The sequence below is a fragment of the Scardinius erythrophthalmus genome, assembly GCF_964197995.2.
Source record: "Scardinius erythrophthalmus genome assembly, chromosome: 8".
Taxonomy (NCBI): Eukaryota; Metazoa; Chordata; class Actinopteri; order Cypriniformes; family Leuciscidae; genus Scardinius; species Scardinius erythrophthalmus.
In genome coordinates, this window is record NC_138228.1 from 45,494,072 (window position 1) to 45,520,835 (window position 26,764).

The window sequence follows — 26,764 nt, forward strand, 5'->3', positions numbered from 1 at the left end:
TGTTTATGGGGATATCTGCTCAAAACTTGGACTTGCATGACTTTTGTATTTGTCAACTAGTCGTCCAGGAATAGTCAGCGAGTCATTATTTAGCACATGTACAGTAAATGACTCTCCACACAGCATAAGCATCAGCGGTCTGACAACCAGTTCCACAAAAGCAGAAATGATGTGGGTATGAAACGAATGCTTGCATAGCTTGTGTTGTCATTAGTGCTGCAAAAAAATTCATAATTTTAGATGTATATCTTAATTCTCAAAAATGTTCTTCTTGCTGTTGCTATATAGAGCTTTGTTTGTTGGCTTGTGGGTTTGGATTGTTTCTCACCACAAGCTAACCACTAAGTACTTACCACTCTGGAGTTCATTTTCAATCGGGCCGAGACCACCTCATTTATTGCACTGATTATTTTGGTGTGAATCTGAGCATGCTATGGTTGCTGTTTTCATACAGGCCGGCAATCACCAAATTAAGGGCGAATTTGGTGATTTCCGAAACAAATTGAAAAACCCACAAGTTCTTTATGCTAACAGTTTATATAGGCTACCTGAGATAAAATACACTCGACGCTCTTCACAGGTGTGTATGCACACATTCACACATACGCTATTTTCAGAGCTAGCCTGTGGTTCTTTGTCTCATAAAAACCTGCCTGTCTTCCTCTAATTGCGTTTGATAACAATTTTGTCAAGCCTCCTCTGGCAGCGTCCACACCACGCTCCCATCAGCAGCTGCTGCTAATTAGCTGCTATCGCTAGCTCTTCTGGCACACTCCCTGCTGATCCCTCTGGCCCCCTAGATCCTAAGTATAAATCATCAGGTTGGGAGAAAAAGGAGTAGAGGTAGGAAGTTGAATTGATGTTTGGTTGGATGACATAATACTAAATAAGACTATTAAAGTCAATGTAAAACGTCATTTGCAACTCTCTTTTTTTTTTTTTTTTTTTTTTTTGAAACATGATATTTTGTGAGGAAGAAATGAAGTGTGGGGCTGGATTTAAGGCATTGTGTACCAGAATTTTGTTTTCCTGCAATTGCCATTAGAACAAACGCAACTTTATAGAAGTTATGTTATGTGTTATGAAAGTGCAGATCAACTTTAATCAAGTTTAAGACACAACTTCCATCCTCCCCCTGAGGATAGGCTACTCAAAGTTCTGAAGCTTGTTGCCTCATGTTTTTGAGTTTTCTCAACTTTTTTATTTTTTTTACAGTTTTCAACTCCTGATGCAAGAGTTTTCCCCTACTTTTTTACTGACCATTTTTTGCTTCTCGAAAATTAGACTGAGAAAAGTGGCCGTTACATATCAGAATGGAGACAGGAGGTTGAAGGCAACTGAAACCCATTCAGTCAAACACTACAGGAACGGGCATGTGCAATAAAAAAAAAAAATAAACTGGGTCCATTGTGGTTTTCAACTGAATTTCAGTGATACACTATTTTGTTCCATCTCAGCTAATGTGAAGTTAAACTTTTATAGCTTTTTGCCCCTGATTTTGGCCTAAGGCAAACTCTGTACAAAATCAGGGCAGCCCATTCAACCCCACTGGTAATGATGAAGTTATGGTTTCTCTAATGGTGTACAGAAGTTGAAGGCAAGAGGTCAAAGCAATAGAGAAAAGTCGAACATGCACCTGAGTCTCTCTCTCTCTCTCTCTCTCTCTCTCTCTCTCTCTCTCTCTGTGTGTGTGCGTGTGTGTGATAGAAGGGGCAGGAGAGAGAGAGGCGGGGAGCATCGGAGGGAGGACAGGTGGTGAATTACCTGGATGAAAAATTGCACCAGATTAGACACATGGAGAGGGAAGAAAAAGAAAGGAAGAGTAAGCGAGAACAAGAGAGCAAGCCCTTTTTCAAGGACAACGTGTGTGATCTCTCCTGATTAATAAGTGTTATTTTGATCAGCGCTCCTGTGTCTCAGTGCGGCCCTGCGCTAATGGAACACTCAGCTGGGTCTCGCCGCAAAGCCTCATGGGAGTATCGAGAAGAGCATGTAAACAATCTGACCCGTCCAACCCACAGAGCAATTCTCACCTGTCTCGAGCGCTTCTCATCTCTCAGTCTGTTCCGCAACAGTTATACACACTCTCATCCCAGAGCAATCAACCTAACATCACTTTTTTAACATTAAACATTACGGAGGCTTTTGGTACCGAGAAGAAATGCCATTATCACACACTGTTGTCAGTTACCGTCCCCAATGCTGGAGGTGTTGGCATTGGCTGTGAAACTGCTCCAGTAATGGCTTAACGGGGCATGCGCCAGGCTGACACAGAACACATGTTTCTGGACAAATAGTTCCAGACAGGTTTGGAGCCCAGTCTCAAGGGAACAGCACATTTGCCTGGCAAGCACTCGGCTGCCTCCCGTTAATTAAATAGCTGCCTGTGAGTAAATACCAAGTCAGTGAGGGGTAAAAGGAAACCGTATCAAGCCAAATTCGCCTTTCAAATGAAATGGCATCAGGTTTCAAGAGATGTTTTTTTCATGCTGAAATGCCTGTTAGTTAAGATTCATGCTGCCAGGTTTTTTATTTTATTTTTATTTTTTATAACAACTCTAATTGAGGCGTAAAAAAGCAAGGAATTTCCCAGTTCTCACATACCCAAAACATATTTGACGTAGAGCGAGATAGGGATGTCAGAGTGAGTTAAAAATGTGGTTTTAGTGGTCACCCTTCTCTCAATTCAGAAGGTTTAGTCTGACTCTCTCTCAACTGGCCCTCTAGTGGACATCAGTGATTTTTCAAACAGGAATGCCTAGTACAGATGTGTTGAAATCCACTCTGATTCATTATTATACACTAAAGGTCAGTTTATAATTGAACTTGGCATTAAAATCCTTCGTAACATAAAGAACATTTTCAACAAAAGCTTAAAGCATACTACATATACTGTAGCTGTGTTGTCTATATTTATATTTAATTGAAATAGACTTTTTGTCATGCTAGATACACTGATCAGTCTGAGTGTGTAGACTGAAATATCATATAAGCATATGTTCACCGTGTTCAGGTGATCCTGGCCATGTCCTATATGCCTCTATGCACTATATTCTGCATTAATACTTTCCTGATCAGTGAAGCAGCACAGCATCTCACTTGGACCTGATCCATCCGAAATGGCAGTAAATCTGACAGGATAAAACTGTAAGAGCAAACAGGTGCGTTACTATGCTGTGAAAGGCTCCCAGCTCAGAGAAGGATTCCTGATGAGGGTGTCGGAGGTTCGCGGAGAAGTGAGAGAGATGGCAATAAAAAAAAACAAAAATAAAAAAAAACAAGATGGATGATTTGAATGTGTGAGGCTGTAGCATCTGTTGGCACCTCTTCCAGACACCCACACTTACACCCTTCTGCGCTGCCAGCCAGTGTGTGTATGTGTGTGTGTGTGCTGGTTCACCTGGGGCTTGACAGGAGGAGAAATGCATAAAAATTGGACGCATCACTCACTGCACTTCCTGAGAACATTTGCATTCGCATTGAGTTTGCATTTGAGTTTGGAGATTTAAATATACTTGCTGAAGCCCTCAGCACACAGAAACAGGGAAACTAGCGAGGATTGGTTGGTGCCTCGGTTCATGTTGCCAGAATTAGAATCACTTCATTTGCTAACTCATGTAGACATTGGAGTTGTTAATTGTCACATGCATGTGTTCAAGAGGAGAAAACTTTAAATACAAAAAAATAACACAAGCTAATAGGCTACTATTTATAAATTATGATGTAGGTGTCATGTATGATTTGCAAGAAATATTCACAGTTGCGAGATTTTGTTATAGACTACTGTATGTCTCTTAAAATTTTCTCATTTCACATTTATGTCACAATTACTTTTTGTTTAAAGCTGTTATGTGCATATAATTTACACCAATATTTTTGTCATTGTTTAATGAATGTACTGTAGAATATGTGGCGTCATGGATGGAATATTTCACAAAATATATATACAAAAGCAAGAATTATTTTAAAGAAATCTAGCACAAAAACACTTTAGGCAAAATATTTCACACACACACACACACACACACACAAAAGTTTGTTAGGTTTCAAATGATTAAAAAAATGTGCATCAACTAATGAGTAATTGTTGAATTAAAGGGATACTTCACCGATTAGCATTAAGCTTTGTATCAGTAGAAACCCGGTAGTATTTTCGAATGACTGTGCTTCCCTCCCTCATGTCCCCCTGAGATGAGAGATTTCTGTATTGTGTGTCCTGAAAAAAACCTCAGATGACGCAAAAACAGTAATTTTGCGTCATCAGAGGCTTTTTTGGCCAGAGGCAAGAGACTACAGCCAGTGGTAGGAGCTCGTTCCACATGTTTTCAACCCGCCCATAGGGGGATCTCACAATAAAATGGCATCTTTTCAGTTTTGAGTCAACTAGCCTAGTTGTATCATTTCTTCCGATACTGCCCTTTGTAACCGGTGGGCGTGGCTTGGGAGTGGCCTTGTAGGGCAGCGAAGCAAGTGCATTCTGGGAGTTGTTGTCTTTCATCCACATGAGCCAAAAATACATTTTCTGGCTTTTCTCAGTCTAGAAGGCACCAACTTCTAAAATAATTTCACATTTCTACTACATAAATTACCCAATTTGAATACACATTCATCTTTCCAGCGGTGAAATATCCCTTTAAAAGTCATGGCGAAATTGGCTCTAAAAATAAAATCAGAGTTGTAGAGCACATATGAGACTTGCATTGATATGTTGTCTAATGCTATGACATTCAAACCTTTTGCGGCTACTTTATGTAAAAAGATTATGAAAAAAAAAACTAAAAACTAAGAACAAGTGCTGCCTGTAGCATGAAAATGTAATTGATTTGACAATAGTATTGTATAAATGCATTTGATTTCTCTTGATGTGCAAAATTTGTGAACATGGTAGCCACTGTGAAGGCAGATGGCCTCAGGACAGAAGCTGTCACTGTGACGAGATGTTCTGGTGCTGAGTGGTGACGTCCAGGGAGGGTCGAGTCAGAGCCAATCTCACCAGCTCTGCTCAAGGCACTGAGTTCAGAAAGCTTCTAGATGGATGGAGGGTGACAGCTGACCGGATCATCCTCCTCTACCTGGATTTGTATTGAGAAGATGTTGGAAGAACCAAATGTAGTCGAGGAAGTGCTTTCAAAGGATAGACTATGATGGGAGAGAAAGTAATGTGGATCTTCTGCCTACAGCTCCCAATGCATGCTTATTTTCCGCCTTTCTTAATTTCCCTTTGTCGCTCAACATTTTCTCCATCTGTCCTACTTCTAGCGTGGATCCGGATGCTATAGTGTTGTAGACTGTGATCGTCGGATTCCTGTGAATGACAAACTGCCCCGTCTGTGATGCTCTCTATAAATCACCCAAACAATGGCACACGGCCCTTCTCTCCAACTGACGGACAGGTGATGGATTGTCAGCACAACGGGGGAAAACAAAATGACGCACCCCATTAGCTCACAGGTTGGCTTATTCAAATCGATAAGACTCTCTCCCGTGAAACGCCCTTCTCTTCGTATCTTTTCACGTCTTTCTGTCTCTTTAAAACTCTCTCTCAATCTTTCTGGACCAGGCACAGGAGCATAAATAATGCCTGCCACATTTTAATAGTTTGATGTTTTCAAATGCCACTCAACCCAACCAAAGCACCTAAAACAACTCGGATGTGATGAGATTTACTGAGCCCATAAATCACAGGCAGTCTCGCTCACTTCTGAGACACAAGTTTCACACACAGAATGAATGGTTTTAGTCCATATAAAGTGGCACATACATTGCTGACCAGTTCGTTCGGACAGTTCATGTGGATCTTTAAAAAAAACCCAAAAAATATTCACAAATTTGATTCAGTTGAAAATAATGAAGAGCATTTTATGTCTAAAGTAACAGTGTAGTCTGAAAAATAAAATAAAATGATAAAACGCTCTTTAGGGCTCATTTTAGCCAGTTGGTATATGTGAACAGTTCAAAAACCAATTTACTTAATCAGTTCAAAAATGATTTATTTGAATGGGTGTGCAGCATTTTAGATCTTATTTTTTTATATAATATAAAATATCATTAAATGCTGATGTTGTTTATATATATATCACATCACTATTTCCATTATATAGCAATTATAATCTAGGTGCGATAACTAATGATGAATTTGCTTTCATGCTGAGAAATGAATGAGTATTGCATCAGAGAAAATAAACTCTACTTGGATTTAATTGGTCTTTAAGTACACAAAAACTCCAACATAAGATCGACTAGAGAAAAGAACACCATGGAGGAAAGGTCCCTGTCCTAGAGGCAGGTCAAAGCTGAACAATAAGTCAGTGTGCTGTGCTAACATCTCTGTATCCTGTCCTCTCCCATGCAGAGGAAGGCTTCCTTAATCCCGTGTGACAGAGGAAGACGAGGGTAGCAGGGAAGGTCTGAGCCTCAGGCGAGCCACACTGCTGCTGCTTCCGTGGGGCAAACCTTTCCTGAAATCTGCCGCTGTGTCAAACTTCATCAGCCTCAACTCCATGACGCCGACGCCTGCCATCCCAACTACGCAACATCAGCTAACACGTCTCAAACCGCCCGGTTAAACGTCCTCCTCTCTCAGCCTCACTGTTATTAGCTCTGTGCTATTATTCGCGTGGCTTGGCAGAGCGACAACATACGAGTGAGGACTTCGACAATTCACATGACCCAAGTGCGTGTGAGGTGGAACTACACTAAAAGTGATGCTACTAAGTTTGCATCACAACAGAATAGTGTAGCCTTTTCGGCATTTAAGGTCTTTACATTTGTGTAAAGAAATATTACATATTTTATAATGTACACTTATCTGTTCAAGTCACCCTTATTGAGCTGTAGCATTCACTCTGAATATGATACTAGTCCCTCAGGATTAGCGATGAGTGATGTTAGATATCCTCTTGTGATGTCTGTTGGGTCCTGTCGTTCCTGTGGGATGTGCTGAATAAAAGAGTCATCTCTCTGTCTGAATTGTCTCTTCTTCTTTTCCGAACACTTTTCAAACAGTCTTTTTTTCCCTACCATTGCACGTTGTCTATCTTTCCATCAATGTGGATCTTGTTTCTTTTGAGGCTGTGTCTCATTCTACTCCCTAGTTCCCTATGTTGTGAATCTTCGTGAAAAATAAATGTATTTAATTATATTGAATGTGCACTGTTTAGTGTACTTCAAATCTTAAAAGTATATTTAAAACAAAACTGTATTTGCAGATATAAAAGGTCATTTAAGAGCACTTAAAAAGAGGACACTCGACTATATTTCACATTAGTGCAGTTTTAAAAGGGCGCTTTGTAATTAAACAATAAAGTGCATCTTCAAAAAATAGCACTTTAAATTTATATCAAATGCAATTAGCTGAACTTTACTAGTCATTTTCATTTAATTGCAGTTTACATGCAATCAAGTGTCTGAAACAATCCATTCTTAAGTATATATTTTTAAAGGGGTCCTATTATGCTTTTCCACTTTTTCAACTTTAGTTATTAGTGTGTAATGTTGCTGTTTGAGCATAAAAAAAGATCTGCAAGGTCACAATGCTCAAAGTCCACTTCAAAGGGAGATATTTTATCTTTTCAAGAACTACAATGAATGGCTCGTTTGGACTACAACGCAGTTTTTCTGGGTCTTATGAAGTCATAATCTTACACATTTAAATAATCCGCGCCCACGGGATACGCAAAAAATGGGGGTGAGGCTGAGCTGCATTAAAGAAGACAATTGTCGTTATGTCAAATAGACGCCGGGTTTTTCCCCACGTTTCCAAAACTCGTTTGTTTCACCTTCCAAACACTGACAAACTTAGAGTGGTTAAAAATGATTTTAATCACTGTTCCTGAACATTATAACCCCAATGTTTATCTATGCGCTGCACACTTTATGGAGAGCAGCTTGTTTTCTGTTGCTTTTGTAAGCTCTCGCTTTTGTAAGATGGTTCGCCGCTCCTTAGGAAAATTAACCATGGCTCTCTGATCGATAGCGTTTGAATTACCTTAGTTTTCCGTCAAATATCACGATTAAATGGTGGATAACATTGTATCTATAATGTATAAGAAACTTACAAAAAACATAGCACTCTGAAACGTCCTGTAAAATCCGTGCTTGCAAAGTCTGTGCATGAAATCCATTCTGAATCATGCTCGAATTGGTTTGAAATTACATTAATATTTACACTCGACAAGAACTTGCAGTTATGGAGGGGCAGGACATTTTCCGAACACGCGCTAAGCAATGCCAATCACAACAACACTGGGCCAGCTAACCAATCGCAGCACATTTCATATTTCGGAAGGAGGGGCTTTATTGAAATGGTGTGTTCGAGCCAGACTGGGGAGACAGGAGCTGTAATAATGTAAAATATGTGAAAAATAATGTGAAATGGCATAATAGGACCCCCTAAGGTACATTATTTCATTATAAGTACTTTTTCATGCTAAAATGTTCTTCTTTTTCACAAGGGTATCATCAACAAAAATTTTGACAAAAGTTGCGATGGCCTTGATCCACTAAACACTAGGACACTGACGACTCTTTTACCTGCTTTATGGTTATGCCATAAAATGTAGCTGGTATTGATCAGCAAGGCCCGATCACAACAAGGACAATAACTATAATGATAACAATATAGTTCTGAAAATCTTTATATATAGAAAAGAACAGCAGAGTCCAAACCACAACTATAATGATAATGGCACAAAGAAACAATATCATTGGAATCACTTTCAGTTTTTTTTTTTTTTTTTTTCTAGTTGATGAACAATAAAAAATCAGAGGCTCTAAAGAAGCAGACGACAAAAAGCAATTACACTGTGCTGTTTTATTTTGTGATAGAGTCTCAAGGTTGGTATTGCAAAAGACAGATGCTTCTCGATGGCTTGACGTCCCATAGTCAGCCAACATAACCAACGTATCTGTGAGAATAATGGAGTTGAGAAGAGAGGATGAAACTAGAGGAAGATGCATGGCAGACAGAGAGTAAAGAATAGGCCAAAGAGCCAAAGATCTTTTATCAAGCACCACCCCATCTGAGCTTTGAACGGGGCGGCATAAGAGAATAATGAATTAATTAAAAAAGAGAATAGATAGGGATTAGAGAGGCGCACCTTGCTCTCCATGTCCAGGGAAAAAAGCCAATCACTGCGCAGTGAGGTGTGAGTACCATCCATTATGTGGCGACTGACAAGTTAGCAGCAGTCAGAGAAAGAGCTGCACTTAATAAATCAAATCTGACACCTCCTCCCCAGAACCCTTCTCAACTACAGTTCTTGCTTCTTCTTCATGCTCTTCTTCATGTCTGTCATGCCTCCATCCTCCCATCCAGGAGGCTTCAGGATGTGTTCACACTTCAAACCTCCACTCTACACACACCACAAATGTTTTAACAAGCCCTCAGTGACAAAAAGCCTCCTGCAAATGTGCCGTTGTTCGTGGATGTAGCTGTTCAGAAATAGCACTAATGCCATTAATCAGTATGTCGCAATCTATGGGCCAATTACTTGCATTCTGCAGCTTAATGGGAAAAGATTTCCTTGATACCTCTGTTTTAATTAAAAGAAGGTTTGCACATCTAACGGCGAAGCATTTTTTATAGAGTACAGGGAGAAAAAAAAAAGTTCCACCATTTGCACAATTAGCACCTATTAGAGAGGCAAATATTACACACAAGTAACATATAAACAATATTTCCCCGTGTCCTTTATTCTTAGCTAGGCTATGTTTGCTTAAACCTCAGGTAACACGTAAAATAATTGCAGTCAGATTATTTAAAGAGATAGAGTAAAGACATACTCTTATTTCAAAAGTCAAAGGCAACATAATGCAATTCTGTTACCAACTGTCTTAATATCTGTGCTTCGATGAGTCAATTTAAATGTAATGATTGATTGACAAATTATCTCTAAGCAACAAAATAGATACACCATGTATGTGTAAATGTGTAAGATAACATGTATAATTGTTAAATACAGATGCAGACAAACTTCAACAATTAAACAATTAACCCTTAAACATTCCTCAACATACCTCAAGACACATACAGTACCTCAAGTCTTTAGTGACCTGGGACATCATTCACTACCTCCTCCTCATTCATTTTATTTAAAATTAGACATCAGTCCTCTTAGTATTCCTGAATCAATTCATTATAAACAAGAAGAAAAAAAAAAAATATATATATATATATATGCCTGTTTTCCCATTCTTTTTTTTTTTTGTAAGAGTGCAAGTATATATTTTTTTCTGCACAACAATAACTGAATCTTTGATGACTGAATAACTGCAATTCACCTTTACTACAAAGTAGCAATGTCTGATACACAATGATGAAGTGACGTTTCACTCATAGTTACCGCGGGCAGAAAACAAAAGAATAGGAAGTATCATCAGCAAAACTTGAAATGGCTCTGCGATTTACAGCAGAGCAAGTACTGAACACAGTCAAATATTAGTGTCATTGTCACTTGATGGTGGATCTGGTGAAGAAGCTGTCAGCGATCAATATATTGATTTTAAAGATGTTGAAAATGATTGAGAATATGTTTGAGATCACAAATATGAGCCAGATGCTGAATGTACTGGGAAATGAGCTCTGACGAGGACAGTGATGATGGTATAACACATCTGCTCAAACTGAACCCTTCCAAGCTCCAAAGGGTAACAAAATATGCTTTATTTTATTCTTCAGTAATTGTTACTCTAATATCAGGAGAGTTTTATATTATCGCGACGAGTAGAAATCTATCCGTGTTAGATATAGATCCGGGTCACTAAAGACCTGAAAATGTAAAAATGATTGGCGAAACATTCATGCATTTAAGGCTTACAACCTTTACAACAAACATCAACAAACATTTGAGCTCATTGAGCAAATAACAGTGATGACAACAACATTAAGATAGCAAACAGTACATCTTAAGTCTTATAACAGCTACTGCATATTTGATTCATGCTGCAGTGCATGCTGGGAGATGTCAGCAAATTTGTTTAATATGAAATTGCTTGATCTGAAAACACTTGTTGGGCTATTGTTGGTTGAATGCATTTTTATGTATATTCAAACTAATTCACATTTCTTCTGTGACTCAAAAAACCCTGTATTTTGGATGAAATGTAATTAGTTTTTGTGCTGTGTGTGAGTGTGAGTGTGTGTGAAATAGGGACAATTCTGCTGGCCTACCGCTAAACAAATCTGCCTTGAAATGTGATCAGAAACATAATCAGCTCCTTCGTTTGATGTCCTGATTAAAAATGGATATCAAGGCGATGGTCAAAATAAGCGGAGAAATCTTTGAACTTCTAAAGGTCGAGGAACAGCCAATTTGCCCATCTTCCATCACAAGCAACTCACAACCCGGAGACCCTGTGAAACTGATTCGATTCTGTGCACCCTATTCCTAGAGAATGATAGAGGGCGACTTTCGAAAGGACACACACATGCATACAGTATACACGTACACACACCGCAATGCACAAAATCTGTTTTTCAGCCTCACGGCTCCAAATTCACATGAGATCTTCTCCCTCTAATCATAATGTATCCCCTACGGCATTCACACTCCGAGCCATCTTATATTTCATCTGCCAAAGCTATTTCAAGAAGTATGTGACAGAGAAAACTCCCTTCATATCTCAAACCACCGTGAGCTGCCTCCCACTGTACCATTGACACATTTCTGCGATGTCACCTTTAAAAATGCAAGCAAATATATAAACGGATATTAATAAATAAACCTGCCACTGCTGTTCTCTCCGGAGCTTCACATAATTTCAACCTTCGCTCAGTAGGTTTTTTTGAGTTAGGTAATTGGGTTGCGTGTCCCATGGCCTGAGAGTGGGGAGGGTTTTGGGAAGTTGGATGCAGCATGGTAATGGCGTAGTGCCAGCAGGTAGGCCTCTCCCAGAGCTGACTTGATGAGGTCCCGTGAGCACTCTGCATCTGTTTGCCCTGATAAGCCGACCCGAGGCTCATGCTAGGGAGGAAAGCATTCCCTTGTCCCCCCCCCCCAGGAGAAAAAAGTTCTCCAGGACTAATACATGGAAATCTAGCAGCGGTTCTGTCCTAACCCTGCCCAATCCCTAGCTGCTCTGCACCAACCAGGAGAAGTCTGGTTAAGGCTAGAGGAAAGAAATGAGTGCGGACGCCTTAATCCCACTCTCTCTTTCCTCTTCACAGAGTTTCAGGGATTTCCTTCCTCAGCGCGGAGAGCTGTGCGCTCAGGCCCGGCTTAGGCGGAGACCATGAAAATCGAAATCAGAAAAAAAGAACAAAATTCGCGCAAGTACGAACCGATATGAATACAAGTTTAAATCCCCTTAGAAAGCAGGAAAGTTACAAGGCGTGGGATCTGTGTGCCTACATCTCAAAGAAATCTTTCATGTCTCAGTGTTTTTTTTTTTATTTTTTTTTTTTTTTTTTTTTTTATGTGCCATATGTTAAATGAATGACGACGAGGCACGGGAACCATCTTTTTGATGTAAGTGTGCAATAGACACCTCAAGATGCACCCGGTTACCTCAGCCCTTTTTACCTTTTTTTTTTTTTTTTTTTTTTTACTAACTTAACCAAGTGATATCTCAATCTATGAATTTCTATTGCACGGCGGTTCTGTGCAGTTCACTGTCCCCTTGTGGGCTTATGTGCCTATATATATATATATATATATATATGTATATATATGCATGCAAATGTGTGTTGTGGAGTGCATTTCTGTGATGTCTATTGAAAGACACCTTTTAGATATGGAGAGTGGGTACAGACTTTGTCATTCACCCATCCATTACTAGCTTCTAAATACACCAATATGTGGACACCCATACGCAAATGTGATTTTTAGACATTTATTTTTAAACCCATCTGGATTAATCCTTCCCTTTGCTTCCTAACAGATTCTTTTCTTCAGCGAAAGGTTTTCCACTAGATGATGAATCCTGAATGCAGGGATTTTTTAGGTGCAGAAGCGCAAGTAATGGTGTCTGGCTTACAATCAGCGTTGCTATTCCTCCCAACGTTGTTGGGGTCTGGGCTTCGTATTAGACCAAGGGCATTGCATTGTCACGCTGGATCAGAAAAGAAACTGTTATGATCAAATAATTCTCTAGAATGTCCTTGCATGGAGTAATATTAACATTTCTCATTGGAATTATCAGAATAGCCAAACCTGTTATTTGAACAAGGGTGTCCACATACTTATGATCTCTTTCACAGCACACACACGTTCACACTCGCTCACTTACAGCCAATATCTCCAAGCAAGGAAAGCCAAAAGATTAGTGCATTTAATATCTTCAGCATACATATCAAGTCATACAGCTCCTTCAGTGTTAGTCTTGTTTTTTCTGTCTCTCACCCTCTTTCTCTCCTTTGAGGCACCATTTCCTTTTTAGCCTCAGGGTTAACATAAAACTGATTATTTTTTTCTCGTCTGGACATCGTAGGGGGTATGATCAATGGACATTAAAGAAGAGAATAACATGATGGGGCCTTTAGCATCATGTTAATGGGAAACTCTGTAGGGGCAACACTAATGATGACTATGGTCTGACGTGAGGTCTTCCTCATATTAACCCCACATGCACCCACAAGGCTGTATATACTAGAATATGAAGCTTACTTGCCTGAAGGATCTGACAAAAGCCCACACACTTGAAATATGTCCATAGACTTTAGAACCCAGCTGAAAACACAAGCTCATTTGCCTACTAGCTGGTTTCCAAGCATTGAAGTTGCTGTGCATCACTTTCATGTATGTTTACAAACCTTTGAAACTTTATATTTTTGGCATTTGAAGTTAAGGGGTGAGATTAATTAAACGTTTTTAACGCCATGAATAATCTGACCACCACCAACGCATCTGTCTAAATTGATACTAATGTAGCCTAATTTATGTCATACAATTTCAAGTATTTTAATATGCTCAGCATTTGTGGTGAAGATGTTTGTAGTAATTATATTATACATATATTTATATATATTTCATCTACGGTGCGGTGAGTTATTGAAAGGGCATAGAGCTACTTGATTCTGGAGAAATTGACAATCACAATTTGTTTTTTATAGAGATCACAATTCTGAATAGACATCTAAAAAAAGTACATGTATGTTAATTTCAGCAGTCTATTTAAAAATGTCTAATTCATTTAAATTAAAGGGGTGGTTGAGTATGATTTTACTTTTCTAACTTTAGTTAGTGTGTAATATTGCTGTTTGAGCATAAACAACATCTGCAAAGTTACAATGCTCAAAGTTTAAATCAAAGGAAGATATTTGCTTTTAAAGAAAATGACTACAACAAATGGCTGGTAGGGACTACACGACATTCCTCCCGGGTTAGTGACATCACTAACCCTAAAATTTACATAAACCCCGCCACCGGGAACATGCAGTCCATGTTGAGAAGAGGAAAAGTTGTTGTATAAGAGTACATTTGTGAGTCAGCTCAAACTTTAGCATCCATCTTTTCACATGCAATAGAAAGTCACTCTGTGTGCATCTCACAACAGTTCCTATACGAGCGATTTATAGATTATCATGACAGAATATGCCAATTGAAGATAGTTAACTCCACATCAGCAACATAAATTCATCAACTAACCCTTCAGAGACGTCCTGTTGCATTCTACATGTTGTCACTTCTTCTTGAGTCTCTCCATCTTTGTCTGACTCCGTTTTAACATTAAAGGCAGAACAGTTTCTGTCATTTTAGTGTGTCTGCATGAGGTAATCGTTGCTGCTAACACACACAAGCTCTTGAAACCCCGCCCTCTGCAGCAGTTAATTTGCATTTAAAGGGCCAGGCACAAAACGGTGCGTTTTTGCAAACCTTCAAAAAGTGACAACTTTAACATGCTATATAAAAATATCTGTGTGGAATTTTGTGCTAAAACTTCACACACACACACACACACACACACACTCTGGGGACATCAGAGATATATTTTACATCTCGTGAAAAGGGCATTTTATCACCCCTTTAATATATATATATTTTTTAAATGGTGAATAAATGATTGAATTATAAAGACTTCACTTGATGCATTATAATTAGCAGATTTTTGAACAAATCTCTTGAATGACAAATACATCGTACGTAAGTACGATTTTGACACTCCAACACCCCTAAAACATCTCTCAGACGCACAAATCCAGTGGTGAATTAGGCCGCCCGATGAAGAAAAGCCGATGGCCTTTTTGGGCTACTTTTTTTGTACAGACCTGGCAACCCTGGATCATACTTGTCAAAGGTTTTAATAGACACATCTAAAACGTTGCCATTAAGGAATAAGATCACATGGCTGTTTGAATTGAGATCAATAATAAATCTGCAGCTCTAATTGGGCCAATGCCTACAGTGTTTTCTTCTTAGTAAATTGTTATTTGAATTTCTGAATGCTCGAGAGTGTTTTTTAAAGCTCATTAAAGTTCTATTGTGACCCCAGTGTAGTTGTGGGGTGAGTTGGGGTGACACAACAATACAGTTCTGCTTAGGGCACCCATTTAGCCAGCAGCGGCCAAGATTAATCTTGCTGGTTAAGTCTGGTGGAAACACCTGTAACAGAAAACACAGTGGCTTCCTCCAGTCATTTTTGACACATAAAAACATTTTAAGGTGTAAAATTAGCGATTTCTCTGAAGGGTAAACTGTTTGCTGTGAGATACCAAAAATATTGTTGAGGTCTGGTAAGAGCATGTGCTCTATTGTATATGTGGAATGATAGAGTATTCACTTCTACAAATGAATTCAGTTATCACTCCCAAAACATTGCAGTTTGCACATGGCCTTAGTAGAACAATTGTTGTTTTTTATGGATCTTGTGCTGCCTCTTTATTATGCTTGGATTAACTTTACTCATAAACAGGCCATTGCAGACTATAAAGTAGGCTAGCTTGTCACTTTTAATTGGACTCATTCTTTTAAAGTTATATTGAGGATTTTAAAGCCATGGCTTGTATCTTGGGCTGCAGTCATAACAGCACAATTCATTTGGTCATGCAGGAAGATAGGGTTGCGGGTGTGAAAAGAAATAAACCTTCATTATCAGACCAGATGCTACCTCCTTAATAATAAAGCTGCATTCAAAACCATTCTTTCCAAATGGAGTGACAATGTGCTGCATTTGAGATATGGCACAAACCGAAAAAATGGAGGGTAGAGAGAAAGGGAGGGAGGGAATGACTTTCACCATAGATCCAGAGACTTTATTTCACCTTTTGGACTTTGAGAGACTGCATGCATACACACAAACTCAGTCTTTTACCCTCCGTGGCAGTGCGAGTATGGATCTGTACGGCACGGTTGTGGTCGAAAGTGGTAGAGACAATCATTACACCCAAGGTCAACCACTACAAGAGCAGTACATCAGGCTTCTGTAATCGACAACAAATTCGTTTCTCAGCCCCAACACAACAACAGCCGAAATCTTGTTTTCACTGAGTGGATTACTTCAGGTTGTTGGTTAATTGAAAGCATGAGCAAAGCTGCCTTTTAGCTGACCTCTGCATTATGAGTTATTAAAAAGTTTTTTTTTTTTTTTTGTCCAGTTTGTTTCCCAATCATGAGCTATGAGCCGTGACCTGTTGACATTTATTTTAAACCAACCCGGTCACACTAAATGCGTCTCTATAGCACGCATTGTGTCGTGCAATTTATACGGCAAAATGAGTTTTGGGGTGCGTGTGTATTACACGCAATAAAGCGCGTATCAAATGCATGCGAAAACTTGCACGTAAAAACTAATTTTCGCGTATAAATTGCACGATAAACACAATGCGTGCAATAGAGTCAAGTCAAGTCATCTTCATTTATATAGCGCTTTTAACCATGTAGCTTGTTTCAAAGCAGCTTTACAGAGATAAACGTATAATTTAAGGTACATGTAACAGAGATTGTTTTGGCTTTATAGCGGTTCAGCTAGAGGCGCATTTTCATGAGATCAGGCTGTTTAAACATGCTAAATGAAGATATGTAGACATAATTTTAACCACTGCTTTCATAATCTAAGGAAAGTTAGTCATTGATCAACACTCTGTGTTGTGGTTTTGGAGAAAGAAATCAAAAATACAATGCATGAAAACATTTTCTTTCAATGCCACTTTAAAGACAAACAACAAAAGGCTTTTACTCGGTAAACCTAACTATTTGTATTTTCACAACCATAGTTTCAATTAATGAGTATGCATACTTGTGTTTGGTACAATACCCATACCCTCATGCCTTTCTCTCTGTTCCTGACCCCTCCGTCACAGAAATGTCAAGGCTTTGAGTGACAGTAGCAGTGGATCCTCTAACCTGCTTTAATCAACCTGTCAGACCACATCACCCTAAAACACAAACAGCCTGGCGCAGGTAAACTATCTGCATGCGCCTGTGAAGGTGGACGTGGTCTCCTTGAGAATCCAGGCAGATTCATCACTGTGATGGAGTGAGCGAGCACACACTTAAGAAAGAAAAAAAAAAAAAAGGAAAGAGGGGGATGCTAACTATAGACACAAGGAGAGAAACAAGACCAACACCTTTTGTCAGCTACTTTGAAACTGCAGCTTGTAAAGATACAAGCTTCTCATAATTTACACTTAACTAGAGTCAATCTGCTCTATTTGAAAAACTAGTTAGCTGCATTAATCTTAAATTGTGTCAGCATAGCTAATTCTATTTTTATTTTATTTTTTAAATGTGGCTTGACTAAATTATGAGTAGGCTGCAGCTATAAAAGCTGTACTTTCATAGTGTCTTAAAATATATAACACAAATTAATCAATAGTTCAAATATTTCTGCAATATTTTTCTCATTAAAAATAATGAATGAATTTTTTTTTATGACAGAATTTCAATTGAGGTGAGGCCGTTAAACTTGAACATATGCATTTTACAATAAAACGGAAAAAAGGTTAACGGTCAAAAACAAAGTGATGAACAGCAGGTTGTGCTAATAATAAAAGACACAAAATGCTGCACCAACTACAATCTGTGAACTGTTTCTTTTTGAATATAACTTTCAAAGTAAGAGAGATACTATTCCGAGTTTGTCTGACTGTAAAGTCAGAACAAAATAGGTCTTTTCACGTTACATGTAACCCTGGGTTATCGTCATTCTAAACCCTGCTTTTAACCCCGGGTAAGCAGGGTTAGCACCATTTTATAAAGCCCTGCTCCAGTCAGCACTGCTTTTGCGGTGTTAAGCCCGCATAGCTGTGCCAAACTTGAATAGTATGAAATGTTGCAGTGTTAGAATGTAATGATTAGATGCTTGGGAACCGACAACCATATTCATTTGCTTTCGACAGGCACGGAAACACTGCACGTTGAATATACAGAAGTTTCAGTGTTTGAGGGGGAAAATGTCAAACGGCGAGAGAAAACACGATAATTGGAATGAAGAAGATGCCATTTTATTCTTACCTTTATAGTCAGGATAAACTTGATAGTACAGTTGCCAAATTCGCCAATATGAGGATGCGTAATGCTAGAGCCCTTATGTGCAATAAGCATATGGCCTGCGCCGCAAGTCCAATCAGTGACACTGACACCACAAATATGCAAATAAGTACGTTAACCCAGGGTTTAGGAATGTACAGCGTGAAAGAGCAGCATAACCAGGGTTAATTGTTAACCCCGGGTAAATTATGAGCAATGTGAAACGTGAATCAAGATGACAGGAATTCCATTTACCCTGGTTTAGAATGACCCAGGGTTAACTGATGAGACTGATTGTCCGTTTACATCGGCACTTCTTGGAAAAAGTAGGTAAGTAGTAGCATTACTACATGTATGTAGTTACTCTCCAACACTGCATTTTGTACACTGCAGTAGTTCGATCACCTTGCAAAACTAAACATTTTTTTAGTACATGTGAGTGTTTGTGTTTAAAACCTTTACTCGCTGAGGCCCGTGTTTAAGGAGTGACTAGTCAATAGTGCGGTGAAGAAATGTGTGTGTAGACTATAGAAACGGAATCTCTGTGCTCTGCTCAGCAAGGCTGTTATCAATGTATCGATGAGTTCTTTGGCTTCATCATCCCAAAGCATAGAGTGCTTCAGCAAAATCAATAATGGACAAATGCTCTATCATGTATACATCAGTTAACTAGCAGAAATATTGAAAATCTTGCTTACCAGAGTTGCATGGAGACCAATAATGCAGGAACAACGGGGTAATAAACCCTCAGAGAATATTTTAATTACGTTTAAACATTGATTACACTTTGCCATGTATGCATGTGTTAATTAAGCCACGTGGGGTGAGAGGTAACCATTTCATACAAACATGAATACAGCCCTGCTATTTGTGAATAGGTACTTTATATTAAATATTAATAAATAATGTCATTAAAAAAAATATTGATATATTGTGAATGTACACCCAACTAAAAAGCTTTGCAGGGCACAATGATGTGCCATTATTAAATTTACATATTCACATACATACCATATTTTCACTTGAGTGTCTTATTGTTTTTACATATTATAATATATCATTTTATTTATACTTTTATTAAAAATTATGGACAGATTTTTTAATTGAAACCTTTTAATGACCAAATTAATTAAATGAATTTAGCTTCAGCTAGAAGATATAGTTCTTCACATGTAAGGCTTTTGGGTGTTTTATAGTATGTATTTTAGCATGTCTGAAGCAACTGACCAATCAACATCCAGGACTGGAAGTATCCAACTCGCAAATGTGAGGGTGCAAAGTTCTAGTCATTGTCTGTACCTGCTACAGTGTGTGCTTGTAAAGATGTCGAGCTTTACCCTGTGTGTGTGTGTGTGTGTGTGTGTGTATTTGTCTGCCTGTGTGAAGCAGAGTATTCGTAATGTAGACTGCTGCTCTTTCGATTCCTGCCCTGTGTTCTAGAAAAATAAGAATAGAAACTGAAGATGGCTTTTGCAGAGCCCTCTGCCAAAACATGCATCTGAATGAGTCATTCTCTGACAACACACACACACACACACACACACACACACACACACACACACACACACACACACACACCTCCCTAATGAAAGTGATTTGCAGCAATTAGAGTGAAATCTGTCCCTCAGTGCATTAGAATGGCTCAGGGTCGAAAGACGGTGTCTCGCTTAAAAGGTTTGGGCTCAGAGGGAAGCACGATGAGGTCTTTCATCTGAGGTCAGTTTTTCATCATTCCACAGACAACAACATGGAAAGAGGGGTGCCATGTCTTTCCCTCATCCCTCACTTGATGCCTTGCTTTCTACCACTTAAGCTCATCAAGAGGGACTTGACATTAAGTAAAAAATCATTTTGTCTCGCATGCTCAATATCTTTTTCTCCCCCTCTGCCTTTTATTAAAAATAAAAAAGAGGCAGAATGAATTAGGCTTTTATTGTGAGCTTGCTTACAGTCTAGAAATTATGAGATGAGAGCTTACAGACTGAAAAGGAGAAAATGAAACATTACAGCCAATGCAAAACACCAGCGTATACACTACTAGTTATATTCAAGCCAAGTAAATCTATAATGCCTGGAGAAAGCTGTCTGTTTGCATTCGCATTCATCTCTATGGCACTTTCGCTGCTGGTACAAGGACCCCTGAAAAGCATGTGGTTTGAAATCTGCCATCAGTGAATTTCGGCTGTGACGTCAAAGGCAGCAGACAGTGAAAATGTCCATTTCACACTTATACACTAAATCATATAAAATTTATCCATTGGCAAAACGTCTACTATGTCGACCACTTTTATATTTGTTTTATTGTTTTTTGACCGCATTCACTTTTGTTTAAATAGAAGAGCAGCTTAGATATACTGCTAAAAATTGTCTTTTGTGCTCCACATATGGGGTTCGGAGGTAATCATGAGAAACTTTTCATTTCTGAATGAATTAATCCTTTAAAATTCAAGGACACACTCTCCTTATAGTTCCCGAGTATCATAACCGTCCTCTTTCATCCTGGTGAGGATACCCAACTGGGAGCTAATCATTAAAGTGGAAACATTTGCAGGACCTCTGGCTCGCAAGCATTCACCTTTCGCTCTGATAATCTGGCTGGGCACTAATTGATTACCTGCTGCGGCTAAAAGGCCCAGAAAGGTCAGAATTCGGCACCTCCGAAAGGACACGCGGGGTGGACGCCTCGGAAAGGTCACCGGCCGACCTGTGAGAAAATGGGAGGTGAAGAGTGGGCAGAGCTCGAGCCCAGGGGAGGCCTGTCGTGGGTAATTTTGGGGCAGACGGACAAAGGAGCGAGCTATATATAAGCACACGGACACAGCCTTTTGGCTGACAGAGTCGGTCTATCTCTCTGCCAGCTCAGTAATCCAGGTCAGAGTCCAGCAGGAGAGGTGCTCAAGAACCCAGCCAGGTTTGGCTCAAGGAAACCTCACATCCCCTTGCCAACGGTGTTGAATCTATTTTTCAGGAATGTTTGCCGTTTAGATTAGAAATGCTTCTCTTATAAACAACATTCTGTGGGGATAAAGTATGATAAACTAATAAAAGATTGTAGATAGAAGTGTTCCAAGCTTTTAATTGCCCTCAAGGGCTTTATCTTCACATATAAACAGGCACACGCACTCTTTGAATCTGATTCAAAATGGCGATTATCTCACGACACCGCTGCTCCTCCTAGAGGTGCTTGTACTCATGGGACCTGCACGATTCAAAGGCTACGAATCAATTACTAGCTATTAAACACCGAATATGCATTTCTAAGGGATTCAGCCCCATTTGGGGACAGTTCCTACTGATTAATTACCTTTGGCTTGGTTTTAGCTTCTGCCAGCATGTATCCTATCTGCCTCACTCTCCTGCTCTTTTTAAGCTCCATCTCTTTTTTCTCCAGCTCTCTCTCTCTCACTCTCTCTAATTAAATCAGCTTGAGCTTCATTTTGTCAATTACCAGTCCCTCCAAACACCATCATCATCTCCCACAGCACTCATCAACAAACAGCGGACAATCTCTCTTCTTTCCTTCCCTCACTCTGCTTTTACTGCCGTAAGAGCGAGGCTGTGAAGAAAGCACACACACAGGGAACATCAACGACTGCTTTTAGCTGACACACACCGAGCTCTCGGGGTCTGAATCCAGTCCAATTCTCAAAAGCAAAAGCAGGGGTGACAGTTCGGCTTGTGTTTTGAGTATTTAAAGAGACAAGGCCATTTCTGAAGGCAGACAAAAGAAGCAAGACTAACGTGCGTCTGAAGGCCACAGTAAGATTAAATAATTGAACACTCGTCGCGAAAGAAAGGTGCTAAAAGTGACTGGTATCGCAGACTGTCTTTCTTAGTAAGCAGCCGAGGCATCATCCATTAAACGTGACGGCCCTTTTTGTGGCAACAAAACACAGGCTGCGTTCTGACGAACTTAGAGAGTAGATAGTGTTGACCGCCTTTGATGCACACCTTGAATGACTGAATGGTTGCCATTGTGGAGAGCAGTTCACCGTGAGCGATCCCTCAGGACAGCGTACCGCCTGTCAGGCTGATGAAGGAGCTGGAGGTAAAGAATGGAATACCCCTGGAAAGGTGGACGGATGAAGAAAGAGATTTCGGAGGACCGTGGGGATACGAGCGAGAAGGAGGAGAGCTGACTCTCAGCAGAAATGACAAACACACTGAAACACAAACAGTGCCGGTCAGTCACCTCTCCTCAGAGGTTTAATATTGTTCCATTTCACTGCATTGTACTCTTTTCCAATTTTTTAACTGTAAGCTGACTCCTCTTGCTTTGCTTGCAACTTTTTCTTCTTTCTTTTTGTTAGCTTCATTCTCTCAGCAGGGCCATAAGATACAGGTAGTCTTGCTGACGGCAGGACATTTGCCACATCATTGATGCTAATGGAGAGCGATACGGAGCTGTTGTCTTGCGTCTGCTCTTGCATACAGACGCACAAGGCGCTATCGCAAGATGCTGAGCAGAGTTTTTTTACGCGGCCATTTGAGTCAGTCACCTTTCTGATGGATGGTAGGTCATTCATTCTTTGCTAAACTCATTTGGAAGAACAAACTCATAAAAATGACAGTTGAGAATGAGGATACTTTTCAAGTTGTTGAAAGCAAAATGGAAACTGTCGTTGTTTACTCACCTTCATGTCCTTCCAAACCTGTGTGACATTGTTTCTTCTGTGGAACTCAAAAGATGATATTTTGATGAATGGTGAGTTCCATAAACATTGACTTTCCCATATGGAGAAAGTCAATGTTTATGGAACTCAAAAGATGATATTTTGATGAATGGTGAGTTCCATAAACACTGACTTTCTCCATATGGGCAGATACATAAACAAACAAACTAACTCATTCTTCAAAATATTTCAAAATATCTTTTTTTTTTTCATGAGCATAATTTTGTAAGCACTTCATTCAGTGTTTTCATTTATCAAGATAAATAGCTGACCTTAAGAAAGCTTCTGCTCTGAAAAGATGCAGAACAGGTGATTCTCATAGTCTCCAAACTTCATTAACTTATTCAGCACATTATCACAAATGGTAAATGATATCAGTGCAGGAATAGAAATTGAATTTTAGCAGTATGGGCTTCAGTGACTCCTTTAAACTCCATTCTGTGCGCATTGAGATTACCTTTATGAAGCCTCTGAGAATCCATTTACCCAAGGTCTCAGCACATTGGTTCATTCTCACTATCTCGGTGGTATTTCCTGGTTTTGAATACGCTTTTATTTCCTTAGCCTCTGCGCATCGCTACGTTTTATATCTCCGGCTCTGTGCGCTTTCAAAACCTCTCTTTCTCTTTGAAAAGCAAAACAGTGGGCTGGGTTTACGATCTCCACTGAGATAGAACCGCATTCAGCAAGCCTGGGAAAGGGTGCTCACTTTATTAAAGTTATCAGTCATACTAAGGCAGCATTACAGTCCTTTAAATTATGTACAAATTGATCTCATAGAGTTATTATCAGCTGCTTTTGTACAAATGGCATCACACTTGCAGGGGGGGGGGGAATATGCTTAACCGCATAAATCCATATGGAAGGGAAAAGTGCAAATGCTCAGCCTCTTGGCTAACCAAGAATCGCGGGGCTGCAATAAAACGTAAAAAAAGTACTTGCACACATAGAAATCCACCCCAAACTCAGACATGCGCGCATATTCTTACCACTCTGAGACAGAAGAATGATGGTGTGTAATTATTTTTTCAATGGTGGACCATGTGTTTATCGGAATGTTAATGTTCGCATAATAACAGGCTCCGCCGCACGGCTGAGAATGTCAAGCCTGTCCGGCTGTCAATCACTGCTCAAAATAGCAGGGCAAATAAGCATGCGCTGCTGTCACGGCGACTGACAGACAGAATCCGCTGCAGCCTTTCAGCTGACAAATATCAGGGTCGTGCACAGGAGGAATTACTCTATCAAGGAAAGAACAGAAAAAGGCTGGCCATTCCATTCCTAGTGAGAGAAAGAAAGAGACTGCAGGGCCTTCTGATACAACTCGCAAGTTAGACGGAGAAAGGCTGTGAGAGGAAGAGAGAGAAAAGAGAGTGTGATAGCGTGATAAAAAAAGAGAGTGAGACTGTAAGATAGCTCACAATGAAGTTTTACGTAACACACATCCGATTGGTCTTCCCTTCGCCCATAAATAACAAGCGAAAGTTGCCTGGGAGGAAACAGCCCGCTTCATTTCATATCATCTGAATATTATCTGAGTGTCTCACTGAAGCTGGCGTGGAGATGGGAGAGTCATGGGAGAGCGTGTGAGATTTGCATGGAGATGGGTTATTTGTATGCAACTTGATAGAGATTATTTACTAAATCTGGGCTCAACACAGCCTACCGTAGTTTGCTAGTCTTAGCTGGTTTAATCTAGTCCGCCAACTGGCCTCTCGGTCTGACCATTCGATAAACTAAACTCTACAGTTCTGTAGGATTGAAAATTATTTCTACCCCCTCTTTCTACCACAATGACCATTTGGAGTTCCTAAGGCACAGAGGGGCTGATAGTGATCTCGGCTTGCAGGCCAAATGTTTGTACTTTGGGGGTAGATGAATTTCACACCTTTAGTACAGTGGTGGAAGTGTAATTATCTGATTGGTCAGTTTGAATGTCTCACAGTTGGGTTTTAGTCACATGGTCAAGGAAAGGATAAAAGAAGATTGTAACTGTTGCTCTGTCTCTTTGAGGCTCTGGCTATCTTCTTCTCTTCCTCTCTCTCTCTCTCTCTCTCTCTCTCTCTCTCTCTCTCTCTATCTCTCTCTCTCTCTCTCTCTCAGGTAACATTTTTCATATATGCTGGGTACAATTAATAATATAAGTTATCATCATCTCATACATATATTTTGTAACTATTTTAGGTGTAACCATAACCATAATTTGTCATTAAACCTTTTCAATTGCAACTAATGTGCTAACTAGTTTTGATTTGGTATTGACTTTAAAGTGCTACATATTGCAATACAATATCGTCACTATCTATAGCAACGCTCTCCCACAAATATTAAGCTATTGTAACTGCACTTATTTCCGTCGTTGGTATAAGTGGCAGTGGGTGGTTATAGACAAGAAATGTGCAGATTTCTACCATCTTGCCAATAACGTTTCTTTAGTCATTCGGCAGTTCTTGCAGCTTGAACCACTGCAGGAATTCCACCCTTACAGATGGTGCCGAAACCCGGGATCCCTTGCAGTGTGTTTTCTGAAATTCACTTTGATCAGAATGAGGACATTTTTTCACAGTTAATTTTGTGAATGGATTAAAGCTGACCTTCTGACCATGGGATGGGTAAGTCTGTTTTCATTGTTTAATGGTATGATAGGAAATGTCTCCATTTGCATGAATTGAATGAAACAGAATTTAAAAGGTTTTGAATAGCTTTAATTGTCCCAGTAATTGTTTACTGTATAATTTGTAAATATTGTGAATATTCAGATCTCCTCGGGGATGGAAGGGAAAAAATCTGATAACAGTGATGTATTGTTTGCTTTATGGAGCAAAAAAGTTGAGCCTACCTTGAGTAAACTCAAGAAAGAGTACATTGGGATTAAATGTCCAGATAAGGAAATGCTCCAATGGTGGGACACAATTGGCAAACATCAAAAGAAATCAAAACATGCTGAAATAATTGAGGCTTTAAACTTCATAAGTTTTACACGGCTACGTGAGTTAACAACATGTCTATCTTCAAGTATAGATGCTAAATGTAAAGAAGTGCAATCTAAGAGTGCAGAGGCACAAAAGTCTGAGGCAAAGATTCAAGATCTTCAAACACAGCTAGATAATTTACTAGCTGAGCAGTTTGCCCTGACTGAAAAGTGTAAAAATCACAAAGAGACCATTGCAGAACTCAAGGCTAAGCTAAATGCTAAATTGTCTCCCAAAATGCTTAACAGCGATGGGACTAAAAAGCATGTTCACTTCTTAGAGGAGGTGACTTGCTCTAATGAATCTGAAATGTTTAGTTCAGAAAATGCATGTGCAACTGACCAAGAAAGTGTGCCTATTTCAGTTCTTAAGGTGATGCAACACCATAATAGCGCAGAGTCATGTACCAGAACGCATGGTGTACAAGCATTAGAGAGTCGCGAAAACCCTCAAACTCCAGGAGAACGTGGCAAACATTTTTATGGTAAAGAAAGCAGGTTTTGCAGTTCCTGTCAGAAAATAGGCCATAAAGAGGGAAAATGCTGGTCTCTGGGAAGGGGCAGACCTCCACCTTATTTTCAGAGAAATACAAAACCACTTTCTAAGAGCAAAAATCAGCGATCTGCACGTACAGGTAAAACTCTTAGTGAGTTAACTGCTTTGTTCATGCAAGGCCTTCAGCTATTAACTTCACTTGCTAGTGGGTTAGTAGCCC

General features: G+C 39.5%; 1 protein-coding gene across 4 annotated transcripts in view; it reads right to left on the minus strand.

Moving 5' to 3' along the window:
• kirrel3b (kirre like nephrin family adhesion molecule 3b) overlaps positions 1 to 26,764 on the minus strand; it is a 211,459-nt gene that overhangs the window by 145,777 nt on the left and 38,918 nt on the right. The gene's annotated exons all lie outside the window — the stretch shown is intronic.